The following is a 23,592-nucleotide window of genomic DNA, read 5'->3' on the forward strand; positions in this document are numbered from 1 at the left end:
ATTTGACCCAGCAATCCCATTACTGGGCACATACCCAAAGGATTATAAATCATTCTACTGTAAAGACACAAGCGCATTTATGTTTATTGCAGCACTGTTCACAATAGCAAAGACTTGGAACCAGCACAAATGCTTATCAGTGATAGACTGCATAAAGAAAATGTGGAACATATATACCATGGAATACTATGCAGTCATAAAAAAGGATGAATTCATGTCCTTTGCAGGGACATGGATGAAGCTGGAAACCATCATTCTCAGCAAACTAACACAAGAACAGAAAATCAAACACTGCATGTTCTCACTCATAAGTGGGAGTTGAACAATGAGAACACATGGACACAGGGAGGGGAACATCACACACCAGGGCCTGTCACAGGTTAGGGAGCTAGGGGAGGGATAGCATTAGGAGAAATACCTAATGTAGGTGACGGGTTGATGGGTGCATCAAACCACCATGGCATGTGTATGCCTATCTAACAAACCTGCACGTTCTGCACAGCTATCCCAAAACTTAAAGTATAATAATAATAATTTAAAAAGATAAAGTCTAAAAGGAATCTCAAAACAACATTCTGCATAACCTTTTTATCTTATGTTTTATTTTGTTTGATAAGAGGACAATAGAGAAAAAGTAGATAATTATCAGTATGAATGGGACTAGCTACTGGCGACCTAGCTTCTGGGCCATTACCCTTCCTATCACACTTCTTGGTACCTACGTTTTACAGAGTAGCTTACAGTATCGTTATATGAGTCATTTCATTATATCTTCACATGTGAGATATCAGAAAAGGCATCAATTCATTTTAAAGATGATGCATTTACTTAAATGCAATTAAATATAGAAAGTTTAATGTCCTAATGCTAGTAACACAGATAATGATACAAAGAAGACCAAACCCCAGGCCTCTAGGTTTCAATATATATGTATATTATCTACTCTGGAGATTAAGTGATTATAATTCACTGAATGTTACCATTTACAAATGGCAGGTTCTATACAGTGATACCTTGAAATAATGTTCTTTTATAACAAATTCTTTTGTGAAAAAAAAAAAAAAGCCCATCATATTAATAGGAAAGAAAACAGAAGCAACAGGCACATAGCAGTAAGATTTCATTGGTGGCAAAATTTAAAACTAACCAATCAGCAAACATTTTTCTCAGTGTTTTGTTTTGGTTTTTTTCCCTATTTTAAGAAAAATATAGCTGGTCAAAGGTAAGAAAAAGTTTGTTTGCTTTATTTTTAGCCACTACATTTTTTTCCAACTATTCCATTCACCACCTTCTCTTGTCAGAAAAGGAAAACCTTCTTTCATTCATCTGTCTGGCCATTCATCAGGTTCTCATTGAGCACCTAATCCAGGCTAGAACTATGCTAGCTGCGGGGATGCAATGGTAAACAAGAAAGACCAAGAAACCCCCAACCTAGCAGAAGACGTAGACAACTGAAATGGCTTTTGCAATACAGTGCTATAAGGGCTATGATGAGAACAGCATGCTTTGACCGCCACTAACTCCCACTGGGGAGGCCAGAAGGAAACCTCCTGGAGAAAATTACTCTGAGCTGAAACCTAAAATAGGGCAGGGTAGGGAATGAGGAAGAGTTTTTAAGGGAGTAACTGATGTAAAGGAGTAAAAAACAAAGGGTTTCCTGTTCAAAGAACTGAAAGAAGTTGGTGAAAGAGGGGGCAGAGGAAAAAGATGGGATTGGATTAGGAGACCAGGGCCATATCTCACTGAGTGCTGTCAGCCGTGTCAAGGGCTTGAACTCAATCTTAAGGGCAACTGCAGGAAAGTTAAAGGGTTCATTAGGGAAAACATGAATAAATATTCTTCAATAAAATCATTCATGCCAGTTAGGGAACCAGTTAGGAGGTTGTTACTGTAAGCCAGGTGAAAGAGATAACAGTGGTCTAAAATAGTTTCATAAAACATTTGACTAACAGGACAATCAATTCCACACTTTGATTTTACATTCTTTATCTCATGTCATGGAAAATGTTTCCTGCTGAAAATTTTGCAACATAAGCAAGGAAGTGCAGTGATATTTTAGGGAGTGGAGCCCCCAGAATTGCACATTCTCCTGAATGGCCTTCTGCTCCTCTGACAGATGACACGCTGGGGGCTGGTCTAGCTGAATCACTTCACTCTCATTCTATAACTCCCATCCCTGTCCCTGCCCAGCCTAAACTGTGTCTTTTGGATCTTTTTCCTAGATCCAACATGTTTGTCTTCTCCTTCAGCCGTAAGTTTTCTACATATCTTCTTTTTTGTATGTTTGTTGTTTGTTTGTTTTTGGGTTTGTTGTTGTTGTTGTTTTTGAGACGGAGTCTCACTCTGTCGCCCAGGCTGGAGTGTAGTGGCATGATCTTGGCTCACTGCATCTCCGCCTCCCAGGTTCAATCAATTCTCCTGCCTCAGCCTCCTGAGTAGCTGGGATTACAGGCATGCACCACCACGTCCGGCTAATTTTTGTATTTTTAGTAGAGATGGGGTTTCACTATATTGGCCAGGATGGTCTCAATCTCTTGACCTTGTGATCCGTCCACCTCAGCCTCCCAAAGTGCTGGGATTACAGGCGTGAGCCACCGTGCCCGACTCTACACATTTTCTTTTCTTTTCTTTTCTTTTTTTAATATACTAATAGTGTTTATGTGAGGGAATCAGGATAAAACTAAAATAACAGACTAAACATACATAAGAGAGAGGGGTAATTGAAGTTAAAGCATTCTTTTTCTTTTTTTTTTTTTTTTAGGTGGACAGGAAGTGGAATTTGTTGGTGAATATTAAGAGGGGGAAGCACAGTGAAAGCCCTCATGAGTGCAGGGCCCGCCACTTGTCCAGAGGGCCACGACTGGGAAGGTACTTGACACCACAGCCATCTGGGATGAGCTGCTTCTCAGCCACCATGTCTTCAAATTCATTGGCATTGAACTTGATGAAGCCCCACTTCTTTGAGATGTGGATCTTCTGGCAGCCAGGAAACTTGAACTTGGCCCTTCACAGGGCCTCAATCACATGCTCCTTGTTCTGCAGCTTGGTGAGGATGGACATGATAACTTGGCCAATGTGAACCCTGTCCACAGTGCCCTGGGGCTTTCCAAAGGCACCTCGCTGCCTGTTTGGAGCCTACACTGGGGTAGCGCAAGGTCAGAAACATGAACATCCATCTGAAAGGACTGTCTCTAAGGTCCTTTAGAGCAACCCATACAACAAACAGGCTGCATACACTACCAAGGAAGCTGCTGTTTGCAGCCATTGCACACTGGGACACATTTTCTTAACACAAGTTTGAATTCCCCAGGACTCATTATTTTGACCTCTGCTTTCTGAAATGGAAGTTTGACACAGATACACATTCTTTTCCTTAACAAAGGAGTTACAGATCATGCGTTGGTTAGTGCAATGTACTTAAAATTGCTCCTTGCACATATGTCCACAAGTTTATCTTCTTCCCCTGGGTTCACAGTTTCCTCTGTTACCCTTACAGGGTCTCTGCATCTGTATTCATATGGGACAGCCTTGAGCAGCATAGCTCAGACCTCAGCTCGGCTGGGACGTTATAGAAGAAAGTAGAGTACCAGGAGGAGAATGAAGTAGATGAATTCTAAGATTGTACCCTCTCTACTGGAGTGTTGTTTCCTAAAAAATTATCAGCCCACACATTCCACACATGAAAAATTCATCATACTATGAAGATAATTGAAGTAAATGTCATCTAATTTTAACCAAATTTATATTCTACCACAAAAGGACATGCAAATGGCTTCTTTTAAAAATATATATAGCCAGAATGGTTTTTGGCAATATTACAATGAAAAAACTGAAAGATTTGGGAGGTAATTAACTCATGTTCTAGATATCTACCATTATTAAAGTTTTCATGGGTAAGACTAGATCTTAAAACAGATTGATTTTTTGAAGACCAGAAACTGAACTGAATTTGAACAAGTCCCATCGGGACTGAATTTTAGCGTCTCAAAAGTGGTGTTGTTTAAAACCACACTACTCTGACAATGGGAAACCAACTTACATCGTACAGCCACAGGATCTTTATATACTGCAATGGGTGGAAGTAAAGTTTCCCTAAAATAAAATTGATGTTCCTGTTATCAATTATCCCACAAGGAAGTAAATCCTGAGACAAGAAAGGAGGGCTTGGGAAATACATCTCAGTTCCCGAGGACAAAGAGAACCTCTCCATTTTCTAGGTGAGGGACTCATCTTAATGAGCACTGAAGCCTCAATACTGTAACAGCCAGTGCTAGTGACTGGGCATGGGGTGAGCTGCCCCCATAACCAAGAATAAAGCAAGGACCTGCCTGATGAGGAATCCCCAAAGGATTTGGAACAGAGGCGGCAATTTTCAGATGTTTTGTATAAGTTGTACTTCCCTTCTATTATCCTCAAACAATCTGTTTTAAAATGCTCCAAATCCTAAAAATCTTAAAATGATGAAATGTAGTTCCTGGCCTCTCCTTTACTAAGAGAAATTAAAGAAAAAGGAGACGCCCACTGCTGGAGTGCACATGTCTAGTGGAGTTGTTTACCCTTTCCCAAGTCCGAGGTGGCTTTGGCAGCAGCAATTGTGGTTGGAGAAAACTGTGCCTGCAGTGATGTTCCCACAGACAGTTCAGTAGCAAAAGGCCAGCTAAAGAGAGATTCTGGAGCAACCAGCACCTGAGCCAGTGGTGTGGATGCCCTGCCATGAGGGCCTGCAGCAGCATGCAGTGAGAACATTCGGGATTTCCTTTTGAGAATGTCAAGTCATCACGGACAGTGGCTCATGAGTCAGACCTCACCCCGTGTATCATCGTCAGAACACCATCCGTGGTGGTTTGGACCATTACGCAGTTTTAAATTGTTTTTGTTCTTATTCATTGTTTAATTTATATCTGTGGTGGATCATTGGTTAAAGACAGGAAGCAAAAGAACACTGATGTTGAAATACACATTTATACGAAACATAAAAGAGATAATTCTGTAAATTCCCTTAAGAGTTTCTTTAACCAAACCTACCAGTTGCATTGAACTAATCAAAATATTTATATAGCACATCACGCTCTCTCTAGTTCTACTTTTAGAGTGTTAAAAGGGAAACTATTTTGCCGATAATATGGAATTTGGGTTTTTTGTCTAATGGGATTAAATATTATCCATAACAAAATGTTTTGTTTGAGCATAGGCTAGGAAAATGACAACTTAAATCTTTTCTCTGAACCCACATTTTAGGAACAAAAATATAAAAATTATTTCAATAAAACACTTGCGTTTTTAAAAGTAAAATGCAAGAAATCCAAACATAAAATAAGCAGTTTTTTTGATGTTGTCACAAGTAGTTACATTTATATCTATATTTTAATATACATTTAGTCCCCAACTAAATATTATAGATATCATTTTACATTTCAGATCTTTCAATTTTTTTAAATTAAAAAAATTTTTTAAATAAAATTTCAAAAAATTGATAGCAAATGTTACTTGTTAAGTGGGAAAAAGTTAAAATGTATTTTATATAATAATTATTAAGATTATATTTAAACAATCAATTAAGATAACCATATAATTTATATCCAAACCAGAACAGTTTTGAGAATGGAAAGGACTACTAATAATCATCATCCCAGGAGAATATATAAAATCCAGGCCTATCCTAAGGAAATGGGACTTTTGGTAATACTACTAAGAATATGATCTGTAATAACATATTGGCCTTTTTATAAATTTTAAATTATTTATTATGCAACATATAAGATGATGAGATGATTTTTACTGTAGAAGGGATATATGCCAGAAAAGGAACCTAAATCAGATTGTGCTATTTTAATCCAATTCCTTAATTTCACAGATGAAGATCATAAACCTAAATACGCTAAAAGGTATGACCAAGGTATGACACCTAAGCTAGAAGAAACTTTCATGCCTTTAAATTATAACTACTTGCTCAATGACAGATGACCAGGAAATTAAAAACATAATTTTAGTAACTACTTCCTAAAACTATAACAAGTAATGTGAAATAATTAGCACCTTTAATAAAAATCTTGAAAAATAATTGTTATTGTCAATATTCTGAGCTGTTGTACCATGCCTATTTATAGAAACTCTAATAATCAGTCCCAGGGGCAGGAAAACTTACCAAGGTTGTCAGAGGTAAGACAGACAGGTGTGGGCTGGTAACCTGAAGCAGCTGGTGATCTGAGCAGTTCCTCATCTGGAAGGTCATAGGAAAGGGAAAGTTCTCACACTGACAACTGAGTCTGCAAGCTCATCCCCACCAGTCCCGCAACAAGGTGGCCTGCTTAAATAACAATGACTGAGCCTGAGATGGTACAATGAAAGAACTGTAATCTTGTGCCTAGATGTAGAACATTCAGAATCTGGAGAAGTAGCGCCATCTGATTTGTGGAAACAGCCTAAAACAACAATACTGGGACAGAGGCAGATCCAATGGCCTCTAGTAGCCAGATTAGACTTCAGTTCTCATTTCACCTTCCATTTGTAAACGGGTCTAACCTTTAAGAATTCAGTAAACCTCAGAATCCTTGGGCAATTTGGGGGAGGAGTGCAATGGAGTTTTAATAAAAAGCTACAGAATATTCTGCTGAACAGTAGAAGGGGCATCTTGAGCAATTCATTGGAAAAATTAAACATGACACAAAAGCCATTCACAAGTGGTGTTTCCATTATGCTTAAATTCAAATTGTGTAAAACCCAGTGAAGATAGAAAGGGAACTGGTAAATTGGACCATTATAGATCATTTTATGTGGATAATTGAATGATTCTTACATAATTTCAGCATATTAGTTGACAAATTAGAAAAAGGAGAAAATAAACAATGTTCAGTCTGATTAAAGGAATAAAGGCAAGAAGTGAGTAATGAAGAGAAGTGAAATAAGACAATAATGATGAAGACAGATAATAATGGCACCTTAGCGGGAAAAGTCCTTCCATTGCTACTTAGTGGCAGTTTTTTTCAATTTTTTTTTTCCACAGTAAACTTTTTACATAGCCCTTTGAGTTCTACAAAAGAAGGAACACAAGATTTGAAGATGGAAAACTTGAACTTAAATCCTTGCTCCACCATTGACCTTGAGCCAATAACATCGTTTTTTTATCCTTGCTTCCCTTTACTGCAGGAGTAGGAATGCCTCACTCACAGGGCTTGTTGAAAGAAATAAACACAGTAATTATGTGAGCAGGTTCAACATACAGAAGGCCATCAAATATGTTAATTTCTTTTCAAGAATATTTAAAATAATCTTGAAGAATACTTTACAAGGAAGAATGTCTAAAAATATAAGAAATATTAAAGAAAAGAAAGAATCTGGAAAGTCTTCTAAGGAGTTAGCCATTTAAAAGAGCTCATTAGCATTTCATAACCTTTCCAGTTAACAAGGTGCTGTTCTGAAGATTCTATCATTGTATGATACACAAGTTGCAATTAATGAAATATGGAAGAATGAAAACTCTATTAGAAAATGGCCAGTTAGCAGGACAGGGATTCAGAATATAATTGTAATTTGAGGAAAAGCATTAATAATTAAAAGGTCAAGATGGTCCACCCCTTAGGAACCTAAGTAGCAGGGAATTTATGATGCAAATTATAGTTTTTATTAGGTATGTGAAGGGAAAACTTCACCTCTGAGCACAAAAACTCTTAAAAGAGGACAGACTATCTTTTTTACTTACCTGAACAGATTCCTATTCTTCTTTTGTTTGGTCTAGACATTACCATCACCTTTCTAAGACGTTCATTGAATGTTATAGGTCCCAAGAATTAAAAAAGTGTAACTAATTGTGTAGCTAAAATAAAAACAATTTTTAAAATAAAGAATACAAAGTAGGAATTAACAATGACACACAACAGAATAAACAATAAAAGCCAAGTTTTCCGGGGTAGATCAGGGTCACCACTGTCACCATCAGCATTATAGTATCTCTTTTATTAGCTGTTACAAAATCTAGAGCATTTCTTAAGATTCCTCCTAGAAAATTCCAGAAGTCCTAGAGATTATTTTAAATATGCTCATTATTAACCTCCTAGATACCACTTAGCACCCGTCATTTTTCTCTATCCCTGTTTCAACAGCTGTAGTAATGGCTTCTGGAGAAATGGCAGAATCAATGAGAATTAGCCAAACCAATTCCATGAACAATTCCAGTAAGTGATGTCCTCTCCATTTCTGCAAGTCAGGATTAGGCTGCTTCAGCTCACACTCCAGTGCTCCAACAGATAGAGAAAAGAAATATTCCTCATGCCTCTTGAACTGCCCTGCTGTAAAATCCATACGTTCAAAACATCTTAAGGCACTCCAATAAAACAATCTTCTGTTTTCAAATGTGTAACTATTATGTTGAACAACTATGGTCTGTAAGAAATTAGAAAGCCATTTTGTTTTGTTCTTCTGCTGTCTTTATATTTATTCAATATTTGGGGGATTGTCCTTCCCCTGTCTCCTGGACAAAAACTTGGGCAGGCCACGCGATTTTTCAGGTAATTTTTAGGTAACACAAATAGTCAGTGGTGTACTGAATCTGCTTATACTAACTTGCAAGATTGCACGTATTTCTTCCTAACTCTGCATTTAGTGATATCACGTTGGAGACTTAAAATACTCACCTAGGTTGACAGAGAGAATATATCTTAAGAGGGACAGACCTCTGAATGGTACTTAGCTCTTCTCCCTCTGCCCAGAAGACATCTCCATCCTCCCAACTGGCGCAAGTGTGTGGAAAGCATGGATGCAGTCAATACTGAAAGAGATCAAATTCTAGGAGTGTAGTGATTATAGCCTACAAAGGTCAAGAGAAGACATGGTTTGAAGATCTGTTTTCTGAATGATAAATATAACATGATGAGTAAATGAATTATTGCTCACGTGTTCCTGCATGCTCTAGGTGAGATTTGCATTTTTGTTCATCAACAATGAAGCTCAGTATCATTCTTTGAAAGATTCACTGGACACCACTCTTCAAGGGCAGCAAGAAAGATGATACACTGTCATGACTAATGAGGTAATCAACATCAAATAAGTTGTATTAGAGAATTGCAGAAACAAGATCTATACTGTTTCTATACAATTGAGTGCTGAAGAGTCATGGCCGAGTGAGTCATCACAGCACTGCTACGTTTTTCTCACAGTGGGAGATATAAAATTGACAAGAAGTGGACTATAAAGAATATAAAGAGAGAGTTCCTGGATTTGAACAGGAAGAGACAATGCCTTAACACTGCAAGGAATCTTCTTGTGCAGTGACTGGACAATATGCAAACACCTAAGTGCTTCCCTAGATCTTCACCAATCAAGATAAATCACTACATCTCACATGAGCCCATACATTTTCCAATACATTTTTTAAAGAATTGTTTTTATAGATAGGAGTCCTGCAAAAAAAGATTTGCCAGTGTTTCATATACATCATGTGTGGCCAAAGGCTAAAGGATGGCTAAGTGACAAGACTTCTGCTGAACTAAAGATGGCCTCCACACTTGACACAGTTCCATGTTCTTTGGCCAGACTTCAGATCCCCAACAATCTTCTCTGTTAGGATAACTACTTTTCAGCAGTGGTTCCTTGACCCTTTATGAAAATAAAACTCTGTTGGAACACCGCACCGCCCCTCACCCCCACCCAGGCTATCCAAGCATGTTTTTACATAGCTGAACATGCAATAACGTAGTCGACGAGCTGCACTAACCTCAGTGACTCCTGCTTTACAAAGCCTTCCTTATTGATGTGTGTTTGGAATTGAATGAAGGTGAGAGGGAACAAAGAAAAATTATGAGCAAGGAGAAAGTAGAAGGAAGCGCGAGGGATTGCAGATCTAACACTGCAGAAGTTAGCCTAACAAAATAGAGGGCCCAGTGAATACATTTAGGAAAAGGAATATGGGTCTATGAAAGTTTGAATACAGCGCCAATTCTGTCATTCCTCTGTTCCTCCACATATATAATTCCTCATCGTTCTCAGGAAACTCCGTTTCTTTCCCAGACAGGAGTGTTGGAATACATCTCCCTCTCCTACTAGATAATCCATAGAATACATCCTCAGCAGTACATTTCTGAACTTTGAGCTATGCTGACTAGAATATGAGGAGAATGAGTGGAAGACTTCGGTCCAAGGTGGGGATTAGCCTCTGAGGTGTGGCATAGCCATGTTTACCATGCTTTCAGACCTTTCACCACACAGATTAAAAATAGTGTAGTAAGAATGTGCTTATTGCCTATTTACAACTATATAACTTGAGGCTAACGACACAACGTGGCACCAGTGATGGAGCAAGAAACTGAAAGCAAAATTTGAATGTTAGATTTAGGTGACAAGGTTTGCCAAGCAAGTTTTTGCAATCATTTCAGTAATTACTCTGAAATTTTAGGGGGGCATGATTGAGGTCCAAAAGTTCAAGATCATGATTGGTACTTCCTGCAGCATTGCAGGTCCTCATGAGGCTGAGGACATTAGCCAAAGATCAAGCATGTCTTCTTTGAGGGAACCAGAGGAAACTTGAGAAGCTGTTGTCATGGAGCATCTGCTAATTAATGCTACCTTGTAATTTTTGTTGAGCGCTATCTCCTTTAAGGTAAATGCAATAAAGTGTAATTCACATACAATCTATGTGCTTCAGTCTTCATTTTATTCTATTCTCAAGTCCTGTCTTCTGTAGACTTAATTCACACTCCAAGTCCCTACTTATTTTTCTGCATCATCTAGTGTATTACCATTGAACTCCAATGGGTTTTATACACACACGTATGTACATGCACATGTGGATTCACACACATACTCCACAAACAAGAATTGATTTTCACAGTCAGCACATGATGCACATTTTACATCATGATCTAATAAAAACATACACATGTATAAATATAACTGAATAAATGTTTGACACACAATAATTATCCCAATACATATGATATATTCTGCTATTATCTATTTTATTTGTAATGCTAATTTTCATGAACTTATCAGTTCATCCAATTATGGGTTTCAGCCTGTAGTTTAAATCCATGTTGCTCTACATCCAGTGTGCAGATTGTACCCTGGAATCCATTGGTGAATAATCAATAAAATTCATTATAGAATTATCTGCTCTTCAGGCTCACCCCTCAGCTTTTTCTTTCTTTATTTTTTGGTCCAAGTGAAATAATTGTGCCAAGCATTTTACAGTATTCCCAATTAATCTCTGAATTCAAAAGGGAGGCATGTATCCTCATTTTCAAGTAAATTTAAGAATTAAACACTAGTTCTGCCAGAAAAACATACATATACCTACCTACACACACACACACACATACACACACACACATGCACACATACACGTGGATAGAAATAAAGGCCTGGAAATAGATGCCCAACTTTTATAATAGTGATTATCTCAAGATAATAAGACTGAATAAAAAAGGGAAGAGAATGAGGGACTATCACCTTTTACATTACGCACTTACACACTTTTTTACAATAGACTTGTATTATTATTATTATGCTTTTTAAGTTAATTAAGATATGTTCAGTTTTAGAAATTTGGAAAACACGACAATAAATCTCCAAAGTCTCACCACCCAGAAAAAAATCGGTCATAAAAATTGGATACATTTCTTTTCATCTTTTCTTCCATTAACATACACACACACAATCACACACATAGACACAGAACACTCTAATTATAGTAGACATAAATTTTTATCCTTTTTCACTTAGCGTTATAATCAAGGATATTTAGCCACGTTGTTAAAATTTTTTCAACTACTTAGCATTTCATAATTGCATATAGTTCATCAAATGGGTATTTCAAAAAGATAGAAAAGTAGTCATTTATTATTAAAATTATTTCCAGAATTCGCAATAAGAATATTTTAATAAATTATAACCCCCAATGAAATAATAAAATTATTAAATTTCTACCACAATTATGTGTAAAACAGACATACACAGTTGAACAAGATTGAAGCCCACAGAATAGTTTAAAAAGGAGTGTGCCTTAGTATCATTAAACATTTCTTACCCAGTCTTCAGGTAAACTAGTTTACATAAACATTCAGCACTTTGAGGATATAATCATTTAAAAATGGCTTAGAAAATTTGCAAATAATTAAAACTAATTAACTTTAATAGGGCAGCACGAGTAGAGGTATACAGATAAAATAAACAATACAAACCATTAAATGGAGGAAAAATCTAGAATGAGCATAGTTTTAAACATATTGCACTTGAAGAACCCGTAAAAACCTAGCGGTAATATCTAAATAGGCAGCTAGGCTTGTACCTGTCAAGCTCAAAAGAGATAAAGTGGTTAGACTGCATATTTAGAAACAGGGAGCTAAAGCCAGTGAATGAGCCCAGACAAGTACTGTACATGGGATGAAAGAAGACCATGGTCACATAGATAAACCAGGTCATTCAGCCCACCCCTGCTTCTTTCCTCTTTAGCTTTAGAGATCATATATATGTACTCTTCTCTTAAATCTATATCACGTGTTTTGTATCCCTAAACGTCTTATGAGCTTTTCAATGACATGTATTTCCTTTTCAACCATGTAATACACAGTTGGAAGCTAAAAGAACTCTGGACTTTCAATTACAGTAATTATAAAGTCTTTAATTCATATAATCCTATACATAATATAAATAAGAATCTGCTCTAAAGGCATTGGAGGCTCAGCAAAATAGTGAGTAATTACCAGGCCATGATCCAGAAGAAGAGGGAAATCAATAAAGGCAAGGTCAGAATTTAGGCTTACTCTTTCCTGGGGCACTGGCTAATACTGGAAGAGGCTGCTAAGGGGCTGAGGGGCTGAGTGGTGCTCTTAACAACATCCCAGGAATAAGCAGACAGAAGCTGGAGGCCAGGACCTGCTTGAGAATACAGAGGTGCTGATAAACCTCATGCGCTTTGGGTTAGGACACTGAAGGGTTATATCCAAGGAGTAAACATTAACTAGAAGTTGTTCATCACTGGAACTACAGCTAAGCTTTCTTCTTTCATCGCATGTACTGTCTTTAGAGCTTGACATGTACAGTTTCTCTCAGTCTCAGAAATTAAATTGAGGTGATCAGATTACTAGTCTACAGAGGCAACTGTTGAAACAAAAGTAAACAATCTGTAGAGAAAGATATTACACTAGGCCTCAATTTCTACAAGCAATTTTTAAGTATAATGTCTGCCTCACAATAAAAAAAATCCATGCATGTAAAAGGACAAAATAAAATAAATGAGAAGCAACAGAAACAACGGGATAATTAAAAGGCCTGTAGGGCCCATAGATGCTGATGTTATCAAACACGGACTTTAACTATGCTGACCATGATTAAGGTTATAAAGGCATAATTAAGAATTTCAATTACGACAGAGCTGAAAACAATTTTAAAAAGACATAGTAGATTCTTAACAACACACGGAATTTCTAGAAATAAAAAATACAGCTAACAAATTAGGAACTCAATGAATTTAATACTAACTTAGATGCAACTGAAGAGAGAATTCATTAAGTGACACGTAAATCAAAAGAAACAATCTAGAATATAGTACAAAGAGAGAAAAAGAAAAAAATACAGAAGCAAGGATAAGAGATGTAGAGAACAGAATGAGAAGCTCTAAACTATGTGTAAATTATAGTCCCAGAAAGAAAGCAGGGAGTATATGCTGAGGCAGAAGTAATATTTGAATAATGGCTAAGAATATTCCAAAACTGAAAGTTCTAGACATAGATTTGACAAACCCTGCAAACCCAAGCAAGTTAAATAAAAGCCAGAGACAATGAATATTTAAAGTGCTAAAAGAAAATGTTGTCACTGAATGTTTGTATCCCCCTGAAATTCATATGTTGAAGCCTTAACCTCCAGTGTGACTGTATTTGCACATAAGGCCTGTAAGAAGGTAATATGGTTAAATGAGATCATAAGCTTGGGCCCCAATCCAATAGGGCTGGTGCCCTTGTAAGAAAAGGAAAAGGAAAAGATACGGGAGCTCTCTCTCTCTCTGTCATGTGGGGTCACAGTGAGAAGGCAGCTATCTGTAAGCCAGTAAGGGAGATCTCAGCAGAAACTGAATTGGCCAGCAACCTGATCTTGGACTTCTCAGGCTTCAGAACAATGAGAAAATAATTTTCTATTGTTTAAGTCATCCAGTCTGTGGAATTTTGTTACAGCAGCGTGATCAGACTAATATAGAAAATAAGTGCCAATTTATAATTCTAATAAAGTAAAATAAAAATATTTGGGGGTAAATAGTGAGTGAGAGAATTAATTATCAGTAGGTTAATACTGCTGGAAAGGAAATATCCAAAGGCATTTTTAGGTGGAAGGAAAGGAAACCAGATGAAAGGCAAAAGATGAAGATGAAGAAGAGGAGGAGGAGGAGTAGGAGGGGGAGGAGGAAGAGAGGAATAAGAAGAAATAGCAAATAAAGTAGTGAATTCGTGAGTAAATGCATTCAAATATTAATCATATAAAGTAATAACAAAAGTAGCATTTAAGCTTGGGGTGTGGTAAGTGGCATTAAAATGCTCTAAGATTATTAAATTTTCTGGGAATAGGTTAAAAGTAACAATTAGTATTAGACTTTGATATGTCAAGGATACATTTCTAATCCCTAGGTTGACACTATGAGAGTATATAAATACTAAACTAATGGATGAGGAAAATGAAAAAATAAAAAGTATTAATCCAAAAGGAGAGGACAAGAAATAAACAATAGTCAGGACAACTAAAAGCCCATAATAAGATGGTAGATTTAAATCCAAGCAGATATTAAATATGAATACTAAAGTTCAAATTAAAAGATGGATTGTTACAGGGGACTTAAAAAATGCAACTATATTCTATACATATGAGGTTATCTAAACAAAAGTATAGAAATAATTAAATAAAAGAATGGGGAGGGGGCAAGAAAAAATAAAACAAAAGAATGAAAAAATATTAACCAAAGAACATCCACCAAAGGAAACAAATTTAGGTAACTAATTAAATAGATTTTTAAGGCAAAATGTATTATAAAAGATAAAAAGACACATTTCATAGTAATAACAGTTTCAAAACTACAACTGACCAAGAATGTTTAACAATTCTAAACTGTTATGCACCTAATAACCTTGCCTCAAAATAAATAAAGCATAACTGACAAAATTACAAAAGAAAAAAGTCTAATCTAAAATTATAATAGTGAGCCTGGTAGAATAACCATCCAACTGAGTCTAGTCAGCCTTAAGAATCATAAGAAAGCTTAAAATGGTTGTTTACTTAGGCCACTGAGTTTTGCGGTAATTTATTGGGCAGGAATAGATAACTAAAACACCAATCATGTAGCTTAAAAGTTTCAAGTGTCAAGGTAACCATTCCAGAGCTTGATGTCTGGCCCTTCCTGTTTCTGTGTACTTCCCTAGGATGTAATGGGCCTGTGGCCCATCTGTGTACTGTTTTCTCAGTTATTCGCTTTCTGGTATTCCCTTTTGTTGATCAACAACTATACAGACATGCAATGGCTCAAATTAAGAAGTGAAGTAAAGAAGGATATGGTAAAATGAGAATACTCATGCATTCTGAGTGGGAGTATAGGTAAGTACATTTGGAAGATATTCTGGTGTTATCTACTAAAGATAAAGATATATCTCCTTATGATCCAACGAGTTCACTCATAGATGCAGAGAAGTACGTAAATATGCATTGAGATTCATATGATTCATATACAACAATGATCATAGTAACACCATTCATAATTGCCCAAAGTTGAGAACTTCAACATTTTTATAAATATTAGAACAAATAAAATAAATTGAGACTATTCATACAACTGCCTAGCATAAACCAATTAAAATTAACATGTTACATGCAACAACATGAAAATATATGTCCACTAGTACAAGGATGTTCATAATTGCCTTTATTCATAATAGCCCCAAACTGGAAACAACACAAATGTACATCAACACAATCTACATGATATATCAATGAACAATTTGTAGTGTACCTGTACAAAGAAATGCTACTCAGTAATATAGAGGATTACACTACTGATTCACCCAACCACATGAATGAATACAGTGATGTGCTGACAACTGGCATTTTAGGGTAGGGAAACCCTGATTTGTAGCATTTGCCAATTTCCATGAGGTAAATAGTCCCACCATGGCCAATTTCAAGCTACCAAACTGAAGTCACTGCACGCAAATTTGATAATAGATGCACACGATTGGCTCTCTCAACCTAGTCTGAGCTGGCTCTAGCATGACACTAGATGAATCTCACAGACAATAAGTTATGCAAAAAGGCCAGACACAAGGGTACCCGTTATGTGACTTCATTTATATGAAGTCCTAGAAAACTAATTTAAAATGAAAAAGAAAAATCAGAAAAGTGGTCCCATCTGGGGAGCTGGGGTGGGGGATTCTCTGGGAAGAAGCAGGAGGGAATTTTATGGGAAGATGAAAATGTTCTACAGTGTTGTGATAAGGTTGTGCATTACATAGGTATATCCATTTGTCAAAATTGTACAGCTAAGACTCATGCCTTTCAAAGCATATAAACTTTACCTCAAAAAAAAAAAAAAGAGGAAGGAAGGAAGGGAGGGAGGGAGGGAGGGATTGAGGAAGGGAGGGAGGGGACGGGAGGGGAAGGGAGGGGAGGGGAGGAAGGGAGGAAGATACTGTAAAAAAGTTGTGAGATTAATTGAGTAGGGGAGTGGGGATAGAAGTATAGAAAACAATACAGAAAAGGCAGAAAGTCGATAAATCATTGAAGCTGGGTGATGGGTGTATGGAGATTTATTACATCCCCTTTACTTCATGTATGTTTAAAATTTTGTGCAATAAAATGTTTAAAAATAACTCATATATAGATGAACATAGATTCACCAATTTTTTCATTCACCAGCCATGATCTTTTCTTTGATCATAAGTCTTCTGGTTTCATTTTATCTTTGTTGCATAAACCGCCCCACACATTTCTAGTTATTTTGCCTTTAAAGTAGAAAGAAAACTTAAAGATGCATATAAAGCCATCATCGTGCAAAACTCTAGACTGTTATATTTTTTCCCATACAGCTTTTCTCTTTAACATGCCTTTATTTATAACTAATTGGACGGGTTTTGCCAACTAAATTGACTGTGCCTGTCTATAACATTAAATTTAGTTGATATAAAATCAATAAGCCACTTTCTTTTTGCTCTTATGTTCATCAGTTTATATAATTTTTAAAGTGTATAATTAAAATACTAATATACCTGATGTTACACATTTGAGAAAAACCTCAAAACAAACTCAAGATCAACTAACCCTCAGTAAGAAAGAACAACTCCACAACTCAACTGATATGCAGGGGTGCCACTGTGCACAGAACCTTTCTAACCATTTCCCAGGCATGCTGGATTAGCTGACACTCCCTGTTCCCTATATTATAGACACAGGCCACTGCCTCTTACTATTGGAGTCCTAAATTATTTCATAGAAGTCTATTAACCTCTACTTTACCTAAAAACATACTATAGATACACTTCAACTAAAGCTAACTAAAATGTAATCAATCATTTTGTCTACTGGAGAATGTATCCTGAGTACCCATTTGCACATATTTCAGTCTTTCAATAGTAGCAGTTCTATCTAGCAATAACATTTGAGGAAGAAGGAGAGAAAGATATACTAGTAATTTACAAATTTGGTATTTCTGCATAAGTCATGACACAAAATTCCCCCAACAGTCTGAAGAAGGCTAGACACACAAAAAAATCTACTGCATGATTTAATTAATTAATTAATTAATTTTTGTTTGTTTGTTTTATTATACTTTAAGTTCTAGGGTACATGTTCACAACGTGCAGGTTTGTTACATATGTATACACGTGCCACTTCGGTGTGCTGCACCCATTAACTCGTCATTTACATTAGGTATATCTCCTAATGCTATCCCTCCCCCCTCCCCCCACCCTGCAACAGGCCCGGGTGTGTGATGCTTCCCTTCCTGTGTCCAAGTGTTCTCATTGTTCAATTCCCACCTATGAGTGAGAACATGCGGTGTTTGGTTTTTTGTCCTTGAGATAGTTTGCTTGCATTATTTAATTTATATGAAGTTCTAGAAAACTAATATAAAATGAAAAACACTCAGAAGACTTTTCTGGGGAATCGTGAGTGGTTTACTGAGAAGGGACATGAGTGAATTTTACAAATATACAGAGAGCATTTACACTGGGAAACAGGACACCTCAGATCCAACAATCTTATTACACATTCATAAGAATGGTAGAAAGGAAGAAAAAAAGCGGGCACAGTTCTGTCTATCTGTTTATCTAGCTTGAACTCACCTTACAAAAAGGTTGTTGTCTATTGCAGTGTTGTACTTCCTGGAGAGGAAGTTAGAATATGAATAAACAATGATTTTTTTTGTTCCATAAGAGGCTCTGGTCAGATATACTCTGGCCAATGAATATCCTTCCGCGAATAACAACAGGCCTTCCTCTTAGTCCTTTGAAAGACAAGAGAACAAGAGAAAACAACTCCATGACTGACAGGTCCACAGAATAGCTCTGAACACCTGTGCAGGCTGGTCTTGAGGTTCAAAGTTCCATTCAGGTGCACTTTTTGGAAAATCTGTGTAATCTGACCCTCTCCATCTCTCTCAAGGTTAAAAATACATAATTTCATATGTAATAATAGTAAATAAATTCTACTATTTATAGAGTTTTTAATTTGTGCCATGAATTATCTCATATGACCTTCCCAAAAATCCTATGGTGGGTAGGGGTGGGAAATGAGGCACAGATAGTTTGAATAATTAGCTCAAATCTGCCTAGCTAGCAAGATGTAGAGCCTGATTCCAACCCGCGCAATCTGACTCCAGAGTGCACATTATTAACCACTGGAGAGTCAACTGACCCGGTGTAGAGACCTAGGGAGGAAATGTCAGCAAAGCTTGAGTATCCTTCCTTACGGACAGTCTTAGCCAGCAAGCTAAAAGAAATGCAGCTGACGGATTTTGGCCCAAACCTGCTCAGCAATCCAATGTCTCTAAAAGATAATGAAAACAAAAATGAAGTCTACTTTTGTTAGAATGAAGAATGACTGGCCTGAGAAACTGGTGGAGATATTTTTAAGTCAAAAGATTCAAAATCGGGCGCGGTGGCTCACGCTTGTAATCCCAGCACTTTGGGAGGCCGAGGCGGGTGGATCACGAGGTCGGGAGATCGAGACCACGGTGAAACCCCGTCTCTACTAAAGATACAAAAAATTAGCGGGCGCCTGTGGTCCCAGCTACCTCGGAGAGGCTGAGGCAGGAGAATGGCGGGAACCCGGGAGGCAGAGCTTGCAGTGAGCCGAGATTGCGCCACTGCACTCCAGCCCGGGCGACAGAGCGAGACTCCGTCTCAAAAAAAAAAAAGATTCAAAATCAAAATATCAAAGGGAGCTCTGCATGTTTTCAGGCAACGGGAGTAGAGTGAGAGGTGAGGCTTGAATTTTTAAATGATATTCTCCTTCGTTTTAGAATATTATGATTTTTGCCCCAGTTTTCATGAAGAAAAGAGATAAATGTGTACTATTTTATATTCTTACTGCTTGCATCAGACATGAATTATCGGAATTTAAATGCCTTATGTAATACACAGTGGATTAGTTTATTTTACTACTTTGATGGGTTTTTTTATATAAATTCAGACACATTTATTTCCTATCCCTGAGACAAAAGAGCTATTGATAGAAACAGAACACACATGCATGTGGATGACTGTTTATACAGATATGGTATAAATCTATATTTCTATCTTATCAAAATACAGACCTCTGACAAGGTTAGAAAGAATAGGCCATATTAAAACTATTGCTATCAAACACAATGTTCCAAGACCCCTAGGATAAATAATAACAAGAATAAATATTTTTTTGTAAAAATGAACTCCTTGTCTACCATTTTGGATTTTTTTTCAAGATCATATGTATCAAAAGGATTACAAGAGGCTAATGCCATAATCAGCCATATGACCTTGGATAAAAAATCACTAAGATTCTTCTTATCTTAGAACAAGGGAGTTGGAGTCAAGGCTGTGACTCTAAATTCTTCAGTCTCGTATATTCCAATATGGCGTGGTTGGGGTGAGAGGTACAATTTAGAGACTTTCCATGTGTTCCTTCAAACTCCTCATTCCATTTCCCCATTCTGCATGGAGGCACCTACAACACGGTAGACGTTGAACCAAGTGAGGCAGTTGACATCTCTAATAGTTTGCCACTAGCATAGTATCTGTGTTTCGAAAAGTCATTGGACTTTGGAGGTATGTATTCCAAAGCACCATGTAGCTGGAACTGTTTCGATAAATCTTGTAAAAAAATCCCAGTTGAGTAGCAATAGGGAAAAGCATCCAACACTTACAGGAAGCTCCAGCTGATTGGGGATAAATGAGCTCTGTACTCAGCAACAGCTGCAACAACAGAGGGCCGAGCCTTGGTAGGAGGACATGCACAGAACAAGCTGAGCTGGGGCCTGGAATTTCCCGAAATGAAATCCAAGAACTGTTTAGGTTGACCTTCTCTCTCTTAACACAGTTGACCCTTAAGAAATAAGAGATGACACATCCCAAAGCACACCAAGTTTTTACAACCGCAGCTTAAAAAAAAAAAAAAAAGGAAAAAGTTGGAAAATGAATGGCAGTCCTCTTGCAATTCTGGAAGAATAAACTGGTTGATTTGACTGCCTTCTGTTTGGGGAATAAGCAAAGCGATTATTTAAGAATCATATATGCTGGGGCTGCTGCGGAATGCAGAGTTTCTAGAAAACAGATTTATCTGTCGATTATAAGCAGGCTTCCTGCACTGCAGGACCCACTTCCACATAGCAGTCAGGGTTACAGTGACATAAAACAGAACACTATGAACTGTATTTAGAAAGGCTGATGTAAAAAATGCAGTGGGGAGGAAGATTGAAATGTTTGCAGAAATATAGATAAGCAGGCACAATATAAATGAGGAAATATGTTTTTTCCCCCAACAGCATGACAGCCTCAACAGTATTTTCCAGGGAATTGAAAAAAGAATTTTTTCAGCAGGGAAAAAATAAAAGTGGTCATCTCCTGGCTAAGTATAGAAAGATACATCTTAAGAGCTTTCTCTAAAGTAGGTTTCTCATGTGAAAAAATGAGGCTGTTATGAGGTACAGCCCCTCAGTTTACCCATTTCCATATAGCCTAAAATAATGGGGCTTAGTGTGATAGAAAATAGTGGCAACTAAAAATACCTGTCGCGGATAAGGTTTCTCTTCTAGCCATGACTGTGTCAAGTTACGTGGTCTTTGCTTTGCTCTGCTGCATTCTGATAACATACACTTAAGTAATTTTTTTAAAAAACTATGCCTCACTTTCATAAGCATAAAGGAAATAAGATCAGTCATGAAGAACATCTGGCAGGAAGTTCATGGAAAGGGAATTCACCAGAATTATTCAATTGGGAGGGGCCTTGGAAGCCATTTGTTCTAGGTTTTCATATGTTGGCCCGAGGACCTATGTACTTTGTTATGTAAAAATCACGGAAAATAGAGGTCAGAGATAAAGTGAGTTCTATTTTCACAAACAGAATGCTATAGATATAATGATTTTCATAAACTACCTTACACTGAGTGCGACAACATAAATAAAAGAACAGCAAAACTCAAAACAGTTTTGTTTTTTTGAGTCAGAGTCTCACTCTGTTGCCCAGGCTGGAGTGCAATGGCATGATCTCGGCTCACTGCAACCTCCGCCTCCCGGGTTCAAGTGATCCTCCTGCCTCAGCCTCCTGAGTAGCTCGGATTACAGGTGCCCACCACCATGCCTGGCTAATTTTTGTATTTTTAGTAGAGATGGGGTTTCACCATGTTGGCTAGGCTGGTCTTGAACTCTTGACCTTAGATGATCCACCCACCTCACTTTCCCAAAATGCTGGGATTACAGGGGTGAGCCACCACGCCTGGCTAAAACAGTTGTCTATGATCAATATTGTTTTCTCTCTTCCATTCACTCCAGTGTTTCTCTTGGTCCCCACGCTAATAACTGCCTCATCATGGGCTCTGATAGTCATGTTACCAAATGCACACTGAGTTCTCAACCCTCATTTACTTGACCTATCAACAGTATCTGGCATAGCTGATCATGGTCTCCTTCCTGAAACACGTCCTTCACTTGGTTCTGGAATATCACACTCTCTTGGTTCTTCTACTTCCCTACCCTTTCTTATTGTCTCTTCAGTCTTCTTCTTCTATGTAACCTCTAAATATTGAAGTGAATTTATAAGAACTCTAAGTAATTCGTCAGCTTAAGGAAAAACAAGAAGAAAATGACTAATTACGTATAAATTGGATATATTGGGAAAAATATTTTTTAGCAGGGAGTCTTTTTAGTGGCTGTATCTGAAAACAAGATCACGAATAGACTCTGCTCCCACAAACCTCTAGGAAAGCAGACTGTTCTTATAATCGTGTGACTTTTGCAATATGGAAAGCAGAATAAACTTCTCCCTGGAGGCCCTTTATCTTATTCAAATGTTAGAACTTAACCACAGGGTGGCCTTAAAATTTGGAAACATAGGCACATGTTTGCCATTTTCAAGTGACTAAATTATGTCGTTAGTTGATGGACTAGGAGAGGCGCTCCAGAATGATGATTTCAGGCTGGTGCACTACCCCATTGCACCACAGTGGCAGGGTTGGATATCTCGGGTGTATCTTTTTTTTTTTTTTGAGATGGAGTTTCACTCTTGTCACCCAGGCTGGAGTGCAATGGTACAATCTCGGCTCACTGCAACCTCTGCCTCCCGGGTTCAAGCAATTCTCCTGCATCCAAGCGATTCTCCTGCCTCAGCCTCCTGAGTAGCTGGAATTACAGGTGCCCGCCACCACACCCAGCTAATTTTTGTATTTGTAGTAGAGATGGGGTTTCACCATGTTGGCCAGGCATGTCTCGAACTCCTGACCTCAGGTGGTCCACCCACCTCAGCCTCCCAAAGTGCTGGGATTACAGGTGTGAGCCACTGCGCCCGGCCCCATTTTTATTGTAATTTTGCACAGCACATGGAACTACACATTGTGGATGAGGCTAACACAGTGAACACTGTATTAAAAGAGAATATCCATAAACTACTTATGTGCATTTTCCTAAACTTGGAGATTTTATAAGCACCCTGTAGAATCCTCTTCCATTGAGCAATGCAAGTAAATGTGTCATGACCTACTCTGGCCTTCCAGCTCAAAAAGCTTATTGACAATATGAGAAGTCCTTGACTCCTGAAAAACAAAGGGATTTTTGACCTCTATAAAACTGCCCAGAATAAACAAGGAAATTGATATCTGTGTAGTCCTTGCTGTACACTATACATAATACTAGAAACTTAGACACACTTACTCCATTAACCCTTATAAATTTACAATGCAGAGATGGTGCTTAATCTTCATTATCACCATATGGAGTGGTACTAACTAACGTTTTTAGGCTCCAAGAGGTTAAGGAACTAAGATTTAAACTCATTTCTTCTGCTTCTAAGACTATCTCTTCTCCATGCCACAGTATTTGTTCCATTTTTACAAATGTGTAAACAGCGGCTGTAAGCGATTGAAATTTTTACCGGAAATTATAC

The 23,592-nt window shown here is 37.5% G+C and overlaps 1 pseudogene; it reads right to left on the reverse strand.

Annotated features, from left to right (window-relative positions):
- Window positions 1-3,183: 3,183 nt before the first annotated feature.
- On the reverse strand, window positions 3,184-3,310 carry LOC129461330 (uncharacterized; annotated as a pseudogene).
- Window positions 3,311-23,592: the final 20,282 nt, after the last annotated feature.

Source organism: Symphalangus syndactylus, chromosome 13 (assembly GCF_028878055.3).
Source record: "Symphalangus syndactylus isolate Jambi chromosome 13, NHGRI_mSymSyn1-v2.1_pri, whole genome shotgun sequence".
NCBI classification, from domain to species: domain Eukaryota; kingdom Metazoa; phylum Chordata; class Mammalia; order Primates; family Hylobatidae; genus Symphalangus; species Symphalangus syndactylus.